The 20,613-nt window shown below is 45.6% G+C and overlaps 1 long non-coding RNA gene across 1 annotated transcript; it reads right to left on the reverse strand.

The window, feature by feature from the left end:
* Positions 1-843: 843 nt before the first annotated feature.
* Positions 844-20,219, reverse strand: LOC137519709 (uncharacterized). Its single transcript, XR_011021087.1, has 3 exons — positions 20,138-20,219; positions 12,022-12,208; positions 844-907 (listed from the first exon to the last, which is right to left on the reverse strand). It is a non-coding gene; the product is annotated as an uncharacterized lncRNA (long non-coding RNA).
* Positions 20,220-20,613: the final 394 nt, after the last annotated feature.

The raw sequence follows: 20,613 nt of genomic DNA on the forward strand, positions 1-20,613 counted from the left end.
CTGCTATAGCAGTAACCTAGTTTCGTCACTCGGTGTTGAGCACCTCATGCCGAAACCACCTGTTTCCCCTCTAACCTCAGGTGGTGAATGCATGTTACTGGAATGGTTTTTGCAGCTTCACTCATTGATGTTCTGCTGCTTTTTAGTTTAAGCATGAGGAAGGGCAGACTTTCTTTGATAATGTTAATCACAGAACTGCGCAGAGGGCCCGAGATTCAATGCAGAATATTTCTGGAGAGCTGGATGGCAACAAGCTCTCTATCAGCCTGAGTGATGAGATATTGGCTGCTTAGTTTAAACAGTTCTTCCATTTTTTTCAAAGCCTTGTCCAAATCCAAAGGTCAATATCAAGAGATCAATTAGTGATAAAGCGTCTAAGGACAGTCAAAATCCAAAACCGTAATCTGTAGTCCAAAGCCATGAGTCAAGAAGAGGAGATCAATCAATGGTGGGTCATCTAAGCAAAATCGATGTCCAAAGCTGTAATCTGTAGTCAATTGTCAGTAATCAGTATTAGTATTTCCTTATTGAAATCTTAAACTAAATTTTGTTTTATTTGTTTAGTGTCTTAGCACTAGTAATTTTTCCCAATTTATTCTAGTTAGAAACATGGAAAACAGAGGATAATATCCCATGCTCTACCTGGAAATGTTTTCTGAGCACAAGAGAGTGTGGCACTTTACTGCTGTAGTAAAACAGTTTTTAACATTACAGAAGCAGAGTATCCAGACTTCAGATTACCCAGACTTAAGGTGTATCTGAGGTGGCCTGTGACATGAGATAAATATGTGTATATACAGTGCAAAACATATTAATAACCAGGCCGTTTTACTTTTTTTATTTTGCTGCTTGAAAGAGTTAATTTTTAGGCATGGAAGTGACAGCTTCTGTCTTGTCGGTACCTTGTCTGGAATATAATAGACATTACTGATAAGCAAATTACAGCCATAAAAGTTTTCCTGGCAGAATACAACTTCTGAGAGCAGGGGGAGATAAAAAAACGGTCAATAGTTCATGTGTTTTCATTTTGCGACATTTAATAGGCTGCTACTGAGCAGAGACAACAAAAAATTCAATCTACTTTGTAAATGTTTAAATATAAAATACAAACATGGGATATCTAAAAAAGCATTTTTTTAGGAGTAGTAGGATAAATACAGTTGTTTATCTTATCAGTTTATTTTCACTTCGGATTCACTTTAAGATAACAAGGCCCTATTTATCCACACAGTGCTAGGCTAAATTTACTTCACTGCTCTGGAACGTGGGGTTGTGGATGGTCATATTGCTGAATTCCTGAAGGTCAGGAATCCGGTATTACCAACTTTTTACGCTTTACCTAAGATTCATAAGAAATTAACTAAACCACCTGGGCGCCCTATAGTGTCCGGTTGCGGTTCTCTCACGGAGAAAATTAGTATTTATTTGGACAAACATCTACAGCCCCACGTTCAGACACTTCCATCATATACCAGAGATACTATGCATTTATTACAGATTTTAAATGGATTGCAGGTGCCCCAGGGCACCATTTTAGTGGCCCTCGATGTAGAGGCCCTATACTCTAGCATCCCGCACGATAGAGGTATCGGATCAGTTGAGATGTTTCTGAGTGAACTCGGTATTCAATTTGCCCCACATAATATGTTTTTGGTTTCTCTTTTAGAGTTCTTGTTGAAGAACAATTACTTTGTTTTTGAGGGAGCCCACTACCTCCAGGTGCAGGGGGCGGCGATGGGTACCACGTGTGCCCCGTCGTATGCCAACCTGTACCTGGGGGAGTGGGAAAGGGAAATTTTCTCCAGTGACGGTCTCTCTATGTACCTGTGCCACATTCTGTCGTGGCACAGGTACATAGATGACATCCTTATATTGTGGACGGGTACCGCATCCCTCCTCGAGGCTTTTGTAAAGATTTTGAACGTAAATGAGCGCAATTTGCGATTCACTTTTGACTTTTCCTGTACCAGTGTCCCTTTCCTGGATTTGCAGATTTCAGTGGATGCCTCTGGTGGTATTTCTACATCATTATATAGGAAGAGTACTGCTACTAACTCCCTTTTGAGAGCTGATAGCTTTCACCCTCGGCACACCATCAGGGGCATTCCCACTGGTCAATATTATCGCTTGCGACGCAATTGCTCAGAGGAGAAAACATTCCAGCATGAGGCTGGTCAACTCCGCTCAAGATTCAGGGAGAGGGGCTATTGTGACAGATCCCTGAGGAGAGCCTTTGATAGGGTACGTCACTGTAGCAGGGACTCTTTGATTTGCAAGACGTCACCTCAGAGACAGTCTCAACCTAATACGTCTAGATTTGTAACACGCTTTTGCGCTGAACACGTTGAAATTACACACGTTCTACAAAAACATTGGCACATTCTTCGCAACGATCCCCTTTTGGGTTCCATTGTACCCCCCAAACCCTGTCTCACTTTTCGTAAAGCACCTTCGCTAAGAGACTCATTGGTTAGTAGCCATTTTCGTGGCTCTGGCCCTGGATCTAAACACTGTCGGTTGACAGGCACATATACATGCGGAGGCTGTTCGGTCTGCCGATATATGTGGGTGGGGAGGGATGTCGAGCTACCGGATGGCAGAAATTGGTCATTGACGCATTTTGTTAACTGCGAGACCACCTTGGTGGTATATCTTTTGATTTGCCCCTGTGGGGCGTTTTATGTAGGAAAAACTAAGCGTGAATTACGCTCCCGGATCGGTGAACACATCACCAGTATCCGGAGTAAAAAGAAAAAGGACCTTTCTGTCATGACTCCGGTGGCTCGGCACTTCAAGTCCTCCCACGGCGGCAGGACCGACCAGATCCGCTTTATTGGATTGGATCGTGTACATAGCAATATTAGGGGCGGTAATTTTGACCGCCTTCTGCTACAGAGAGAGGCCAGATGGATCTATGATTTGCGGGCGACAACTCCACCTGGCCTAAATGAATCCCTTGGGTTTTCGTCCTTCCTGCCTGTATAATTTGTCCTGCGGGACTCCTTTTCTCCTTGCTGGCTGCTGAGGTGTCCCACTGTCCATCCACGTTTCAGCGTGGGTGGTTCTTTACATGCCGACTACTGCTTCCCCCCTGTTTTCTATATAAAGAATTGTGTATGACTACACTTATATCCATACATTACCCTCCACATGTGCATATGGGGACTTTAAGCATATATATTGTTCCCTTTAACCAACTATGACAGCAAGGTTTCATGCTGCTAAGGGTGACATTTGTTATGGTCTCCCCATTTTTTGTATGAGTTTATGCATGTGGGGTTATATATATGTGTGCATGAAGCAGCGTTATAAATAGTCTATGCTCTATTAGGATTTATTTTAATTATTAGAATTACCTTTACGCTGTGCTCTGCGGAGATGTTATTCAGTTTCCGGTTTCGTTTGGGTGCGCTTCACAGATCCTCCCCCCTTCCTCCATGTTGTGAGCGCAGGTTTTTGTTCTTCCTGCGCTCCACCGGGCGGAAGTTGCAGGGTGGGATCGGATGCGTCCTCCACTGTCTGCTCTCCAGTTTCAGCCTGCGGGTGTCTGTGGTTCCCTCGGCCTGACTGGGACGCGTTCGGTGGGCGGTACGCTGTGATGCGCACGTCACCCTTTGGTTCCGGAGCCTGGCCCTATAAAAACTCTAACCACAAGTGTGACGCAAGTTAGCCACGCCTCCCTTGAGAAAGCTGGCCGCTAGCCAGCGAAACATGTCGGGTTCTCCGGCGTGATCAACCACGAGCCACCTCTCGTCTCTCTGCCTCCTTATCGCAGCACAGTGGACACCATCAAACTGTTCTATCTCCAGCTAGCTACAGGACTTTGCAAGCCGGATCCACCGACCGAGGACTGCATCTCCTCTTGTAAGGACTCCATCATTGTCTATCCTCTGGACGGTAGTCACCTATGACTGGATCCGATGTCGAGCAGAGAGCACAGGATGGGTAACATATATCATCTAAGCACAGCTGATGTTTACTCTGACGTTTGCTACATCTGACGCCTTTGACGGGCGCTTATACCAACTTACCTATATAGCTTATTTGCTACAGTGTATATGCAACTGGCTTTGACTTGCTTGATGACCCACCTATGCTGAAAGACTTTGCTGCTTATGCTACTCTTGGAGACAGATTTCTTTAATTATTTGCTTATAAATACCATACTCATTGAAGCCTTTTTTTCTGTTCGTAGAAAAATATTATACTAACCAACAATTGCTGGACTTCTTTTGGCTTGCTTGCTTCATTTAACTGCATTTTTTGCATCTGGACTAATGTCAGCAATATTCAGGCCTTTTTGCTAGCTAGCAAGTGCATTGGCATACAGTTTTGAGGCGATTTTTGAATTTGAGTATGAGTTTGTGGTGCAAGAGGTGAGCGAGGTGGCCACCTGGTTGCTTTTTAAAATATAGTGTGTTCTTCTTATATATATGTTTTTCTTTTTATATATGTTTAATAAAATAAATTTTTGATACTTTTCATAAAAACCTATTGTGGTTGTCTGGCTCAGAACCCCTCAATGCTTATCCTAAAACCTTTTTAAATTTACTTCACTGCAGTTTTTAAGGTACTTGAAATTTTTACTACAGTGGAACCTTTGGATTCCGAGCATAATTTGTTCCGGAAACATGCTTGTAATCCAAAGCACTCTTATATCAAAGCAAATTTCCGTATAAGAATTAGTGGAAACCCAGTTGATTTGTTCCACAATCCATTATGGTAAAATAGTATAAAATAAAAATGTAAACAAGACTTTCATTATAACTAACAGAATCATTGCCATCAACAAGGAACTTATCCAATGACAGTTACCGTATTTTTCGGACTATAAGACGCTCCGGACTATAAGACGCACCCAGGTTTAGAGGACAAAAACCAGGAAAAAAATATATATACTAAACCTGGAGCATCCATGGTGCAGGGGCGTCCTATGGACCTTCCCCCCCAATTATTATGTCCTCCTTGTACCTTTCTTATACCTCTTATTACCTCCCTATGTACCCCAGTGTCCCCTGTTTACCTGTGTCCACTGTCCCCATGTCCTCAGTCCCAGTGTACTATCCTCTGTCCTCCTGTATCCACTGTCCCCAGTGTTCTCTGGCATCCCTATCCCCCTGAGCCCTCTGTCCCAGTGTATTGTCCTGCTGTGCCCACTGTTCCCCTGTGTCCTCTGTCCTGGTGTCCTGTCCTCCTGTGTCCACTGTCCCAGTGACCTCTGGCGTCTCCATCCCCCTGTGTCCTCAGTCACGGTGTCCTCTGGTGTCTCCATCCCCGTGTCCTCCGCCCTGTCCTCCTGTGCCCACTGTCCCTGTGTCCTCTGGAATTTCCAACCCCTGTGTCCTCTGTTCTGTCTTCCTGTGCCCACTGTCTCCCTGTGTCCTCTAGAGTTTTCATCCCCCTGTGTCCTCTGTTCTGTCCTCCTGTGCCCACTGTCCCCCGGTGTCCTCAGTCTCAGTGTCCTATCCTCTGTCCTCCCCATGTCCTTTGGTATCTCCATCCCTGTGTGTCCTGTCCCCCAGTCCTATATCTCCCTGTATCCTCCCCTGTGTCTTCTAGCTCCTGTCCCCATGTCTCCAATCCACCATGTCATTTGTTCTTTGTCTGGTGTCATCCTGTGTGTTAAATTAGCTGTATCAGAAGCCGTGCAGCTCATGACGCATTCAGGAGTGATCAGTTTGGTCAGTGGCTGAAGGGGACGATAATAACAACGTGGGACACTTGTACATACTTTTCTGAGGAGTCTACTGTAGTGTTGTATTCGCAGCCTGTGTTCCCTTGTGTCCAATCTCCATGTCCTTCACTGTCCGGTCCGTCATCCCATCCATTGTGTTAAATTAATCCTGTATTAGAAGCCGCTGCGGTGCGATCACATTATTGAAGTCGCTGCAGGCAGAACTAGGAAGTGCTTGCCAGCCAAGAACCAATCACGCACGGGGGCGTTGCCACAGACAGCCAATGACGCTGCTTACTGCTCCTGACTCCTTCCCTGAATGGAGGCATTGGTCCCGCCCGCAGGACTACTGGCTCCTATCAGGGAAGGAGTCAGGAGCAGTAAGCAGCGCCATTGGCTGTCTGTGGCAATGCCCCCGTGCGTGATTGGTTCTTGGCTGGCAAGCACTTCCTAGTTCGGCTGGCGGCGACTTCAATGATGCGATCGCACCGCACCGGCTTCTAATACAGGATTAATTTAACACAATGGATGGGATGACGGACCGGACAGTAAAGGACATGGAGATTGGACACAAGGGAACACAGGCTGCAAATACAACACGCGCTTTCTAGTTCCGCAGCGACTTCAATGATGGGAGTGGTGCAGCTGCTAATACAGGATTCATTTAACACATTGGATGGGATGACGGACCGGACAACATGGGGATTAGAGACACGGAGGACACAAGGGAACACAGGGATAACAGTATATATGTATGTATTTAATACATTCTTCTGGGGGGATAGAAGACTGGAGCACAGGGGGACTGAGGCGCAGGTCCAAATGTATTATTCGGACTATAAGACGCACTGACTTTTCCTCCCCTCTTTTGGGGGAGAAAAAGTGCGTCTTATAGTCCGAAAAATACGGTACTTTTGAGGATTTCATGGAAATGTGACTTTGCACAGTCTCTACACTCAGATTATACAATGCAATACAATACAATACAATAACATTTCTATAGCGCTTTTCTCCAATAGGACTCAAAGCGCTTAGGCTCTCTCAGATTCAGTAATTGGTAGTAGGATGAAGTGTTCACACAACAAAAGTTATATTTCTGCAAATGCCAAACTGAACAGGTGGGTTTTCAGTCTGGATTTAATCACGTCCAGTGATGGAGCTGTCCTGATCTGTTGAGGTAAGGAGTTCCAAAACATAGGGACAGCATGACAGAAGGCTCTGGGACCAAAAGTTTCCAAATGGACTCTGGGTATGACTAGATTATTAGAACCTGTGGATCTGAAAATGCGGGGATTGCTACGCAGCTGCAACATATCTTTCATGTATTCAGGACCTAGATTATTCAGGGATTGAAATGTCAGTAGGCCGATCTTGAATAGGACCCTCCATTCTATAGGTAGCCAGTGAAGAGAGTGCAGGACTGGCGTTATGTGGCAGTGACGGGGTTGGTTTGTTAGCAGTCTGGCAGCAGTATTCTGTATCAGCTGTAGGCGGTACAAGACCTTTTTTGGAAGGCCAGTGTAGAGAGCATTACAGTAGTCCAGTCGGGATGTGATGAAGGCATGGACTAAGGTTGGCAGATCTTTTGGGGGGATGAGGTGCTTGATTTTTGCAATGTTCTTCAGGTGAAAATAGGATGATTTCACCACAGCAGAGATTTGAGTTCTGAAGTTGAAGTCCCCATCAATTAGAACTCCCAGGCTATGCACATAATTAGAGCTGCGTAGATCCGTGCCTCCTATTCCCAGTGGTGAAGACTGCAAGTTAAGTTGTTTTGTTATCATGCTCTGCCCTCCAATCAGAAGGACTTCAGTTTTGTCTGGATTTAGTTTCAGCCAGTTGTCATTCATCCATTGCTGTAGTTAACGTAAGCAAGCGTTTATAGTTCGAGTTGGGTCTGTCACACCAGGCTTGAAGGAAATATATAGTTGGGTGTCGTCTGCATAGTAGTGGTATGTCAGGCCATGTTTTTGGATTCGTTTTCCAAGCGGTATCATGTAAATCGTGAAAAGCAGGGGAGAGAGGATTGAGCCCTGGGGCACCCCATATTTAAGTGATACAGGGGTAGACAGAAAGGGCCCCATAGATACTTTGTGGGTTCTGCCACTCAAGAAGGATTGGAACCACTGAAGAACTATGCCATCAATGCCGCAGTATTCCTGTAGCCTGTTTATCAAGATGTCATGGTCAACTGTATCAAAGGCTGCAGAAAGGTCTAGCAGTATGAGGATCGAGCACTCTCCTCTGTCTCTTGCCATGAGCAGGTTGCATATTTGGATGAGGGCAGTTTCAGTGCTGTGGTGTTTCCTGAAGCCAGACTGGAATGGGTCATAACTGTTGTTTTGTAGGATTTTGGCTTCTAGCTGGAGGTAGACAGCTTTTTCAATTAGCTTGCCCAGAAAGGGGAGGTTAGAGACAGGTCTGTAGCTGGTCATTGCATCAGGGTCCAGGGAGGGTTTTTTGAGGAGAGGCCTGATGATTGCTTCCTTCAGTAAAGCAGGAAATATCCCTGATTGTAAGGAACAGTTAACAATTTTGAGGAATACCGGTACGAACAGGTCGGGGCAGTTCAACATGAACTGTGTTGGGCCAGGATCCAGGTCACAGGTAGTTAGGCGGAGGTGAAGGAGGATGCTTGATGTGACTTCTTCATCAATTTCTTTGAAGTTTGACCAAGGTGTTATATTGTCTCTGCTAATGGTTTTCGGCTCTATATTAGGCTCAGATGCTGTAAGTTGGATGGCGGACCTTATAGCGGAGACTTTGTCTGTGAATAAATGGGCAAATTGGTCACAGAGGTCCTTTGAAGACTCGATATTAAGTTTTTGACATGCCGGGTTGCAGAGTTTTTCCACTGTGCGGAACAGTTGGGCTGGTTTGTTAACTGCATTTGCAATCTCTTGTGATAGAAAGGATGATTTTTTTTCCGTGATTACCTTTTGGTAGTTCTTCAAGTGGAGGATTAAGGCATGTTTGTCTTCTGGGGACTGAGATTTGCGCCACAGTCTCTCAAGTTTTCGGCCTTGTCTTTTCAACTCTTTTATGGCGTTATCAAACCACTGTGCATGATGGTGTGGAGTAAGATATTTGGTGCACAGAGGAGCAATGGTCTCAAAGGTGGTGGACACACATTTGTTGTATTTAAACAACAGAGTATCAGGGTCCAAACTGGATTCAGTCAATTCATGAAAGCTAAGGTTATCTCTGATATCTTGAAGTGTTAGCCCTTTTAAGCGGCGATATTTTATGTACAATCAAGTACAATTCTGTAGTGCCAAAGGGAAAAGAACTATCGGTTCAGTTGTGATGACGCAACACATGTATCCTTTTTTGCTTGTATATCAAGATGTTGTTTGTATATCAAGTAAAAATTTCACAAAAAAATTTGCTTGTATTGCAAAGCGCTCTTACTCTCAATCTAAGGTTTTACTGTATTTTCCTTTTATATCCTAATCTTTACTTTATATCTAAAGTAAAGATTACAGTATTTTAAAACCTTTTTTTCAAGTACTAAACTAAATAAATAAGAAAAAAATATTTCACATAACTAAAACACTGCACATAACTTAAAATACACTATTCCTTGTAAAGACAGGAATTCAACTGCAAATGATCTGATTGGTTGTCCTCCTGAGATGTGTGCAAGCTCGGGGGCCATCTACAAGAAACGTCTGATGTCTGTGATTGCCACCAAGGGCCAAGGGTTTTGCCACCAAGTACATGTTTTGATAGGGTATAAAATATTGTTTTCACTCATTACAATGCACATCAAGCACTGACTTTAAGACACTAGGTTTTTGGGGGTTCTTTGAGGGTTCTTTTGATGTTATTCTGTTTCTCACAGCTACAATAAACCTACCTGTAACGATTGTGGAACTTTCTCCTTGATCAGCGCACAACGTGTGCGCTGACACGGCGGAAATCCTCCACAAGCGTATATTTGCAGGCACCCAGCAAAAGGTGCTACGCACCTGTAGAGGGAAATTCCTGTCGGCAGATGGCGCTGGGGAGTGCAGAGGAACCAATCCTCTGTACCTCCACAAGTGCCAGACAGGAATTGTACGAAGCGCAGAACGCAATCGCAAGAGAGGCGATTGCGAATGAGAGCGAGCAAAGGGACAGGTTGTATGTGTGTGCGCCAATCCAGTCGCCACCCCGCGACAGTGCACACACAACAGCAGATATGAAACAGGAACGCGATCGCGAGAGGTGCGATCGCCAGACGTGACACAAGGCAGATCAGAATAGAATACGAGGGTAGCAAAGGCACAGCAAATAATACAATAAGGAGATACGGAAAATAACAAACGCTAGCTAACCGCGAACACCGCACTAATTCACAACAGTGCACGCGGTTATGCGCGATCTCCACGTGATAAGCACAATAGAGACAAGCACGCCTAACTAACCATTAACAGACAAACATGAAACAGAGGACGCGAGCGCTTGCTTAACGGTTACCTCACCGAGCCTCCAGCAAGCGTAGCAGACAAGACAGACACACGAAAACAGGGACAAGCGAGAGATAGGATCCACAGCACTAGCGAAAAGTGGCTAGCGCGATCCAGGTACAGAGTAGCAGAACAGAAGGATCCCCAGCGCTAGCGAAAAGTGGCTAGCGCGATCCCAGAAGACAGAACAGAAGGATCCCCAGTGCTAGCGAAAAGTAGCTAGCGCGATCCCAGAAGACAGAACAGAAGGATCCCCAGCGCTAGCGAAAAGTAGCTAGCGCGATCCCAGAAGACAGAGCAGAAGGATCCCCAGCGCTAGCGAAAAGTAGCTAGCGCGATCCCAGAAGACAGAACAGAAGAGATAGCTGGTAGCAACCGCTGCACCAGCTATACTCCAAGAACAGAGATCAGAACCATTTCCTGTCGACCACCGTTGGGACAGGACAATGGCAACAGGCAAGACAAGACAGAACAGGCAATACAGATAATACAACCTGACTGGGCTAGAAGGGGAGCCTAAAGCAACCCCCAGGAATTAACTATACTAGATAGCAATGGCTGACACTCCAGCAGTGTCCATCAGGAACAGACCATGGAAGGGAAATGACCAGCAAAGCCTTCTGGGAAACATAAAGCTCTTATAGTGCCAGTCATCAAAGAAGGCAGGTAGGGGATTTGCATAACGAATGTATGCAAATTCCCAGCAAGAGAACAGACCAGAACTTGCAATGGAAAGACAGGTCTCTGTTCCAGAGTCCTGCAGCATGCAAACCTAAACAATGGTCAAAAGTCTGCCTGCCTGCGCAGGCAGCTGAGCGGATTCTCACACTACCATTACAATAATAGACTGGTCATTTCTTGGTCAGAGGACAAACGTGCAAAATCAGTAGGGGATCTTACTGTATATTGCATTTGCCCTGAGAAATGAGGAAGTGAAACAGATGTAGAGGAATCTGGGGTACTATTAATAAACTTTGTCACTGAATACTTACTGTAGCAACACAGGAAGATGGATCCAGGCAGCAACATCCCATGACAGCGGGCGTTCCCTGATCCATCAATCTTATATCTACATGGTGAACACTCATATTCAGCAAATCATTTATAACTTGGTCCTAGGATCAAAAACAAGGTCTGACCAAGCATACAGTAGCGGAGAAGTAACAACACTCTCCATGTGGAATTATCAAGATGGGTACAAAGAAAATTAACGATGGAGTTCTTTCCTGGAACAAGCTATCAGAATTAAGTTGGTAAATTAAAAACTGAGTCGGATTTGTTGCTCTAGGAAACTGCACTATATTTGTTTCTTATTCTTTGTAGAAGTCTTGATATGGCAGCCTCTCTGTGCCTTTACCAATACTTCCAGGCCTTGTAAGGTCAGAAATATCTCAGTGATACTTTTACACACCTTTTCCAAATTTTTATACTATTTATGTCTAGATTTTAGCTTTAAAGGATCCGGAGGTGAGAGACCTTTGGAGGTGTCCATATTTATGTATTTGTAAACAGTACCAGTTACCTGGCAGTCCTGCTGATCTTTCTGGTCAGTAGGGTCTAAATCACACACCTGAGAAAAGCATGCAGCTAATCTTTTCATATTTGTCATAGGCATAGGCATCTGGTCTGCATGCTTGTTCAGGGTATATGATAAGTAGTAAAGGCAGAGGATGAGACGGACAGCCAGGCAATATGCATTGTTTAAAAGGAAATAAACATATTTCCCTCACCTCCGGTTCCCTTTAAAGTGGAATTACAGTGAGGATAAATACATGCAGCAATAATTTCATTTGTGAACGGACAGAAAAAAAAACATTTCCCCCATGTTTCAGTACCTCCTGTTCAGTTCAGTTAAGGCACACCTGAACCAGCACTAAACAGTTGATTTGAACTTACCTGGGGCTTCTTTCAGCACCCTGTAGTGTGTCAGGGCTCTTGGCAACCTTTCGGTCCTCTCTGTTCTTCTGCTGTCAGCTTTGAAATATCTGCAGCTGGAGCACCAGTTGTACCTTCTGCACAAGTGCAGTCACGTTCATGCGTACCCACGATCATGCTCTCACACTATGGGAGGCTGAAAGGACCCCTAGGAATGTAAAAATCCATCTAGTTCAGGTGTGCTTTAAAGAGAGTACAGAAACACAAATGCAATCTTCTACTCAGGATCAGTATAAAATCTCTGCTTTCAGGGGCATAACTACCATGTACCCCTGCAAAAAAGATTTCATGGAGCTGCTCAGGCCTATAATCTCCCTCCCCCAAGGGACCAGGTAGGCAGCTGGTAAACAAACATCCCTGCCACCCCCTCCCACCATGAAGAGTAGCGTGTGTAATATTACCTGCTTCCAGTACAGCAGGTCTCCTCCGTGCATCACAGCACACTCTCTCTGCTGCCATTAACTGGCTCCCTATCACATGACCAATGCGAGTCAAGTGATAGTGAGCTCGGTAAAGTGCAGCAGAGAATGCTGTTGGTGTGATGCACTGAGATTCATGGCAGTGGAGGCAGGTAAATATAATGCTCCCTGTGCTACTCTGCATGCAGATGGGAGGAGGAGGGGCCCCCAAAGTTCCCGGGTCCCTCTGCAATCATAGGGCTTGAAGGAGCTATTGTTACACCCACTCCTGCTTTCATTGCCATTAAAATAATCTTATCTATTCTGCTGGTCCTACATAAAAGGAATATTTCCTGACAGTGGGGAGAACAAAGTGTAGCACTACTTCCTGTTGGCTCCCTGGGAAAGTGAAAGTAATCTTTGTAAATCATTTTCTTAGTAGTTAGTTATAAGAGTGCAGATGTGTTGGAGCAAAAGAGACATTTTGACTTCAGTTTTTCTAAAAGGTCAGTGCAGTTTCTAGGCTAAAATGCACCCAGGGCAAGTGTGTAAAAATTGCGCCCCCCCCCCCAAAGCAAGGTATGGGTGCCCGCAGTATAGGTTAGGCAGGTCTAGTTGCTCTTAGTATAGGTCCCCCCAGTATAGGTAGCCAAGAATAGGTGCCCCAGTATAGGTAGCCAGGCATAGGTGAGCCAGTATAGTTGCCCCCGCTATAGGTTATAGGTTAGCCAGGTAGGAGCCTCCAGTATAGGTAGCCAGTATAGTTGCCCCCAGTATAGGTTAGATAGGCAGGCGCCCCCAGTATAAGTTAGATAGGTAGGTGCCCCAGTACAGGTTAGCTAGGTGGGTGCCTCTAATATAGGTAGCCAGAATAGTTACCCCCAGCATAGGTTAGATAGGTAGGTGCCCCCAGTATAGGTTAGATGGGTAGCTGCCCCCCAGTATAGGTTAGATTAGGTAGGTGCCCCCCAGTATAGGTTAGATTAGGTAGCTGCCCCCCAGTATAGGTTAGATTAGTTAGCTGCCCCCCAGTATAGGTTAGATTAGGTAGCTGCCCCCCAGTATAGGTTAGATTAGGTAGCTGCCCCCCAGCGTAGGTTAGATTAAGTAGGTGCCCCCCAGTGTAGGTTAGATTAGATAGGTGCCCCCCAGTATAGGTTAGATAGGTAGCTGCCCCCAGCATAGGTTAGATTAGGTAGCTGCCCCCCAGTATAGGTTAGATTAGGTAGGTGCCCCCCAGGGTAGGTTAGATTACGTAGGTGCCCCCCAGTGTAGGTTAGATTAGGTAGGTGCCCCCCAGCGTAGGTTAGATTAGGTAGGTGCCCCCCAGGGTAGGTTAGATTAGGTAGCTGCCCCCCAGCATAGGTTAGATTAGGTAGGTGCCCCCCAGTGTAGGTTAGATAGGTAGGTGCCCCCCAGCGTAGGTTAGATTAGGTAGCTGCCCCCCAGTATAGGTTAGATTAGGTAGGTGCCCCCCAGGGTAGGTTAGATTAGGTAGGTGCCCCCCAGTGTAGGTTAGATTAGGTAGGTTCCCGCCAGTATAGGTTAGATAGGTAGGTGCCCCAGTACAGGTTAGCTAGGTGGGTGCCTCTAATATAGGTAGCCAGAACAGTTACCCCCAGCATAGGTTAGATAGGTAGGTACCCCCAGTATAGGTTAGATGGGTAGCTGCCCCCCAGTATAGGTTACATTAGGTAGGTGCCCCCCAGTATAGGTTAGATTAGGTAGCTGCCCCCCAGTATAGGTTAGATTAGTTAGCTGCCCCCCAGTATAGGTTAGATTAGGTAGCTGCCCCCCAGTATAGGTTTGATTAGGTAGCTGCCCCCCAGCGTAGGTTAGATTAAGTAGGTGCCCCCCAGTGTAGGTTAGATTAGATAGGTGCCCCCCAGTATAGGTTAGATAGGTAGCTGCCCCCCAGCGTAGGTTAGATTAGGTAGCTGCCCCCCAGTATAGGTTAGATTAGGTAGGTGCCCCCCAGGGTAAGTTAGATTACGTAGGTGACCCCCAGTGTAGGTTAGATTAGGTAGGTGCCCCCAGCGTAGGTTAGATTAGGTAGGTGCCCCCCAGGGTAGGTTAGATTAGGTAGCTGCCCCCCATCATAGGTTAGATTAGGTAGGTGCCCCCCAGTGTAGGTTAGATAGGTAGGTGCCCCCCAGCGTAGGTTAGATTAGGTAGCTGCCCCCCAGTATAGGTTAGATTAGGTAGGTGCCCCCCAGGGTAGGTTAGATTAGGTAGGTGCCCCCAGTGTAGGTTAGATTAGGTAGGTGCCCCCCAGTATAAATTAGATAGGTAGCTGCCCCCCAGCATAGGTTAGATTAGGTAGCTGCCCTCCAGTGTAGGTTAGATTAGGTAGGTGCCCCCCAGCGTAGGTTAGATTAGGTAGCTGCCCCCCAGTATAGGTTAGATTAGGTAGGTGCCCCCCAGGGTAGGTTAGATTAGGTAGGTGCCCCCCAGTGTAGGTTAGATTAGGTAGGTTCCCCCCAGTATAGGTTAGATAGGTAGCTGACCCCCAGCGTAGGTTAGATTAGGTAGCTGCCCCCCAGTGTAGGTTAAATTAGTTAGGTGCCCCCCAGGGTAGATTAGATAGGTAGCTGTCCCCTATAATGGAGGGGGGAGCCGGAGCCGCGGGGAGGGCAGCCCGACCTCTCCCTCCCTTTCCTGGGCCGCCCTCCGTGCTCCCCCCTCAGATGCAGAGCGCAGCAGCAGCCAGGGAGGGAGCGCTGTATACAACATACCTCCCTGCGTTCCAAGCGCTGCTCTCTCGCCGCTGGTCTCTTCCTCTCTGCCTATACGATGATACACACGCTGGTTCCTGTAGCCAGAACCAGCGTGTGTATCATCGTATAGGCAGAGAGGAAGAGACCGGCGGCGAGAGAGCAGCGCTTGGAACGCAGGGAGGTATGTTGTATAGAGCGCTCCCTCCCTGGCTGCTGCTGCGCTCTGCATCTGAGGGGGGAGCACGGAGGGTGGCCCAGGAGAGGGAGGGAGAGGTCGGGCTGCCCTCCCCGCGGCTCCGGCTCCCCCCTCCATTTCAGCGCCCACTTCCCAACAGCGCCCCAGGCGGAGGCACGGGCCGCACGGCCCTAGAAACGGGCGTGTAAAAGGTCATTGACCATCAGTAGACTTTAAAGAGACTCTGAAGTCTCCTAAAAACGAGGTTTTTACTTTAAAAACCTCTTTAACCTAATTGCCCCTCCTAAAACACCGCATCCCCACCGCTGACAAAGCCATAAATCACCCCTAATTACCCCCGCAAAATCCACGACTGTAACGATTGTGGAATTATCTCCGTGGTCAGCGCTGACAGTGCGGAAGTCCTCCACAAGCGTATAAAACAACAGAACCCAGCATTCTCACGGGCAGCGGGTAAAGATAGGGCCTCCTTATTACAACCAAGGAGGGAAAGGAATCAAAATTGTACCCGAGATAGGTTTTTTATGCACTTTTCCTATTCGCCAATGTTTCAACATATCAAACATATGAATAGGAAAGAACTGGTGGATTATTCAACAGGATAAATTATTGAGTTCAAAGAATACATTAAGTCCTTGTGTTTCTTATAAGCGGGTCCCTAATTTGAAAGATAAATTATCACACAGTGAATTCACCAGCCCTCAGTCTCAATCTTGGCTAGGCTCCAATCGCCCAAGGGGCAATTTTAAATGCCAGAGATGTTCCTGCTGTAACTTTTTAGAGTTGGGGAATATCTTTACACATTTCGGAAGGACATGCAGGATAAAACAATTTATCAACTGCAGAACTAAAGGTCTAATTTATGCCCTTGTATGCCCATGCCAGAGAATTTACGTTGGCGAAACTACGAATATGCTCAAGGACCGTTATCAGGCCCATTGCCGGTCGGTCCATAGTGGGGAAGGTTGCCCCAAAGTGATCGAGCACATGCGAACAGCCCACAATAGTGATGTGACCAAATTGAGATTTTTAGGCTTAGAACAAGTCAAACGGGATAGAAGGGGTGGAGACTGGCACCGTAGGCTTCTACAGAGGGAGAGCTTCTGGATATCATATTTTGATGCGGTAGGACCTTTAGTATTGAATGAAAAAAACAATTTAGCAGTATTTATCTGAACAAGTGTTTGTATTTTAATAATATTTTAAATTTCTATAAGTACTCATTTTAGTATGTTGTCTACCCCTTTTTGCAACCTGTATAATCTTTATGATCCTTCCATTAATCTTTTTATTCATTTCCAGAAATGGCTATGGATCCCGATTTAACGGTCCGTCTCTGTGGGTCTGTGAGTATTTAATGACAGATGTTTGTAATTTACTACACCTTGTTTACCTGTTCACATTTGCACCGCATTCCCACATAGACGGACCTAGTATCCCACAATTGGGATATATATTGATAATTGGGATTATATATATGGAGCAGCTGCCATATTCATTATTATCTCCCTAACTTCCATCCATTTGAGAAATGTATTTGGTGGCACTAATTTTCTAGGCCACACGATGGCAGTAGTGGATAGAGTAGTTGCCCCCTGGTGGATAAAAATTTCTTTTTCCGCGTTCCAAGTGTCCTTTGGAACGCATTGGACTGATGTATTGACGTCCAGCGCACACCGGACATGACGCGTACGCGTCTTCCGGGTTGCGCTTCACCCAGGCGGAAGTGCCATTTGAGAGGCCAGTAGAACGACTTGGAGTGCGTTCTATGCGCGAATAGTGCGCTTTTTTGCAACATAATTGGCAGCTGCTCCTTATGGATGGGGTAAGTGTTTATTTAAGGGGTGAGCACACAAGGGGTGATTGTCCTGACGATGCGCCACAGTGTATAGAGGCGCGAAACAGCTGTCGACCTCCCCACCAGCCTAGTACCTCTCTCAACATTGTACTGGATGTAATGTATGCTGTTTTTATTTTTCTACAATAAAAGTGAAGTTTTACAAGGGATGTGCAAAGCCCCTTTTCTCTACCCACTGGATCTGCTACCTGTATTTAGGCAATTTGCACTCCTGCAGTGATCTTTTTCAGCCCATCCTGTGCATGTTTTTCTTTGTTTCCTTATATCAACAGAACCCAGCTTTGGTGCAATGCACCTGTAGAGAGAAAGTGAGCACAGAGACAGAATGTATGTGTGTCCACCAATCTAGTCGCCACCCGGCGACGGTGAACACACAACAGCGGAAACCAAGTGGAAATGCAATCGCAAGAATGGCGATTGCCAACAGCGACACAAGACTGAGTAAAGACAGAGCATAAGTGTAGTAAGAAAGACACAGCAAACAATAATGATCAGAACGCCAAGGAAAATAACAAACGCACTCGCTAAGCGCGGTCGCCGCACGAGAAGCGCAACAGCGACAAAACACGCTAATGGCGCGGTCTCCGCACGAGAAGCGCAACAGAGACGAAACGCGCCAACCCTAACTAACCAATGTAACATGAAAATGAATAGAGAACGTGAACGCTTGCTAAACGGTTACCTCATCGAGCCTACAGCAAGCGTTCGTTCCAGACAAGACAGACAGAAGGAGTAACCAGTAGCCACCGCAGCTCTGGCCTACACTCCCAGACAGAGTACAGAAGGAACCACCGCCACTACCGCTAGGGCAGATGCGATCCAGACAGACAGAGAGATGGAGCAACCAGTAGAAACCGCTGCTCTGGCTTGCACCCCTAAGACAGAGTACAGAAGGAACCACTGCCTCTACCGCTAGGGCGAATGCGATCCCAACAGACAGAACGATTTCCTGTCGACCGCCGCTGGCGACAAGACAATCGCAACAGATAGACAGTACAATGCAATACAGATAATTACAACCTGACTACGCTAGAATGCTAGTGCACCCCCAAGGAATTACTCTAAGATATTCTTAGCAAACAATTAGCAAAGGCAGAGACTCAAGGTAAGTCTAGCAGGATCAAACCTTTATGACCAGCAGGGAATTCTGAGAGGAAATGGTATTTATACTGCAAGCCATCAAAGGAAGCAGCTAAGCAATTTGCATGCCAAGTGGATGCAAGTTCCTCACCAGAGCAGCAACTCAGCAAGTTGCAGAGTGAAGACAGGTCTCCTTTCCAGGGACCTGCAGCACTAAACCTACAAAATGGTCAAAAAGCTGTCTGTCTGTGCAGACAGCAGAGCAGATCATTACAACGACTTTCTTGGTCGTGGATTTTGCTGCTGGAGGAGGCAGAGCTCTGCCTACATGCGCGTCTATCAGCGCGTATCTCCGCCTTTCCCCCGCCCCTCTCAGTTTAGGAAGTTTGAGAACGGTGGGGAGAGGCAGCGATCCGCACTGATAGACGCATGTAGAGGCAGAGCTGCAGCTGAAATCTTTGCCTCTATGCGGAAGGAGCCTTGCGATGTCCCCCATGTAATTTAAGGGTGATTTATGGCTTTGTCAGCGGCGGAGATGCAGCATTTTAGGAAGGGCAATTAGGTTAAAGAGGTTTTAAAAGAAAAAAAACTCACTTTTAGGAAACTTCAAAGTGTCTTTAAATTTTCCTAATGAGTAAACTGCAGGTAAGTACAACAAACTTTTATTAATTACCTTGAAGACTATGAACATTTCTGTGTCCTTCCCGGTGTTGCGGTACTAAATGGGGAAAGCGCAGTATGAATCTGCAGTTGTCTTCAAGCCTTTCCCAGGTAAGGTGATTTGCAATTTTCATTGCGTGAAAGCAATCTTGCCGGTAAATATTATCCATTCATCATGTATATTAATACATATATTTTCCCTGCCTGACGAGCCTTGTTTTTGTATTTGCCACATGTTGATTGAAAGGATCATTTGCTAAGAAAGCACCATTTTGTGAATCCGAGAAAAAGATGTCAGGTTTTTTTTTTTTCCATTGCAGATGCTAATTTATCAAGCTAATTATGAACAAAATGCAGCTAAATTGCTGATAATTTTGAGGCTGATTAATTTAACAGCGCAGACATTGGTAGGTGCTTTAAAAGATTAGGAATCTAGAATCGTCTTGCTGGGATCACTCTTTATTTCCATATTCTTTTCATTCACGGCCGCCTCTGTTGTCACCTCGGCCGCCGCACACTTTACGCCGTGACCTGAACGCAGCTTGGTCTGGCCCATTCACAAAATCATATTCAGCGCCCAGGGTAAAATACAGCCTTCCTTTTCTCAGCTGTGTGCCCTACTTTGTTCTATGTTGTCATGGAATTTGAGGAGCTGACTCAGCATTTAATGGAGGGGGTCACATAATCTCGTATTCACCAGTGCACTAAAGACAGGGCTGACACTGCATAAAATCGATGCCCCACGGGCCTTTAGACTGCCAGCAGCTTGACATTAAGTCCCCCAGGAGCAAGAGGCAGTCTAATAAAAGAAGTTAAAAAGACAGTGCATTAATTGAGGACGGTGCAGAGCAGCTTTCACAACCTGTGTTATCAGCAGAAGTACAAGTGCACTGTCGTAAGGAATGTAATTATGAAGCAGATTTCCTGGGAGAGGAATTAGGCAGCTCTGATTCTGATCCCTGTTGTAATGAACATGTTTCCCTATTTAGAAATACAATGCCGTTTTATGATGTTCTCCTCCGCCATCATAAAATATACAGTAATCCTGGTGCTGGAGCCGGAAGCCGGGCTCTCCCGCGGCGCGCGAAGAGTTAACCTGCAGCCTGGCGATGAATAAAATAAAATGAGCTGTAAATAATGTAATGATATGTATTGTTAAGCTACGTACCCTGCACCAGGTGCAAAGACACCCACTCCTCAGTTGGATATAATCTGGGACAGTCATCAAATCCAGTTGCATCCTCACAAAAAAAAAATGCCTGATTAAAAGAAAAAAAAAAAAAGTTAAAAAAGGAAACATGAAATTTAAGCCGTTTAATGAAAAATTCAGGTGAATTTTAGACTGAATTATCTCCGTGAAATAATTAAAATGTACAGCTTCACGGTGTGAAAGGGATAGTGAGATTTTTTTATTTATTTAGATCTGTTGCATTATACAGCATGTCTTAGAAGAAAAATATCTAACAGCAGTTTAAGTTTAATTAATAGACTTGATGCATTCTCAGGAAGCTGGAAAATGGTCAGTGAAGTGAGAAAATGAAGAGTTTCTAATTAATGTTGTAGTATGACATTTTGACTTCATGTATGCTTTTTTCGCTTTCTTTCTTTTTGAATAGATTTGTTGTTACAGAACTGCTAAATGCA

The sequence above is a fragment of the Hyperolius riggenbachi genome, chromosome 5, assembly GCF_040937935.1.
Source record: "Hyperolius riggenbachi isolate aHypRig1 chromosome 5, aHypRig1.pri, whole genome shotgun sequence".
Classification (NCBI taxonomy): Eukaryota; Metazoa; Chordata; class Amphibia; order Anura; family Hyperoliidae; genus Hyperolius; species Hyperolius riggenbachi.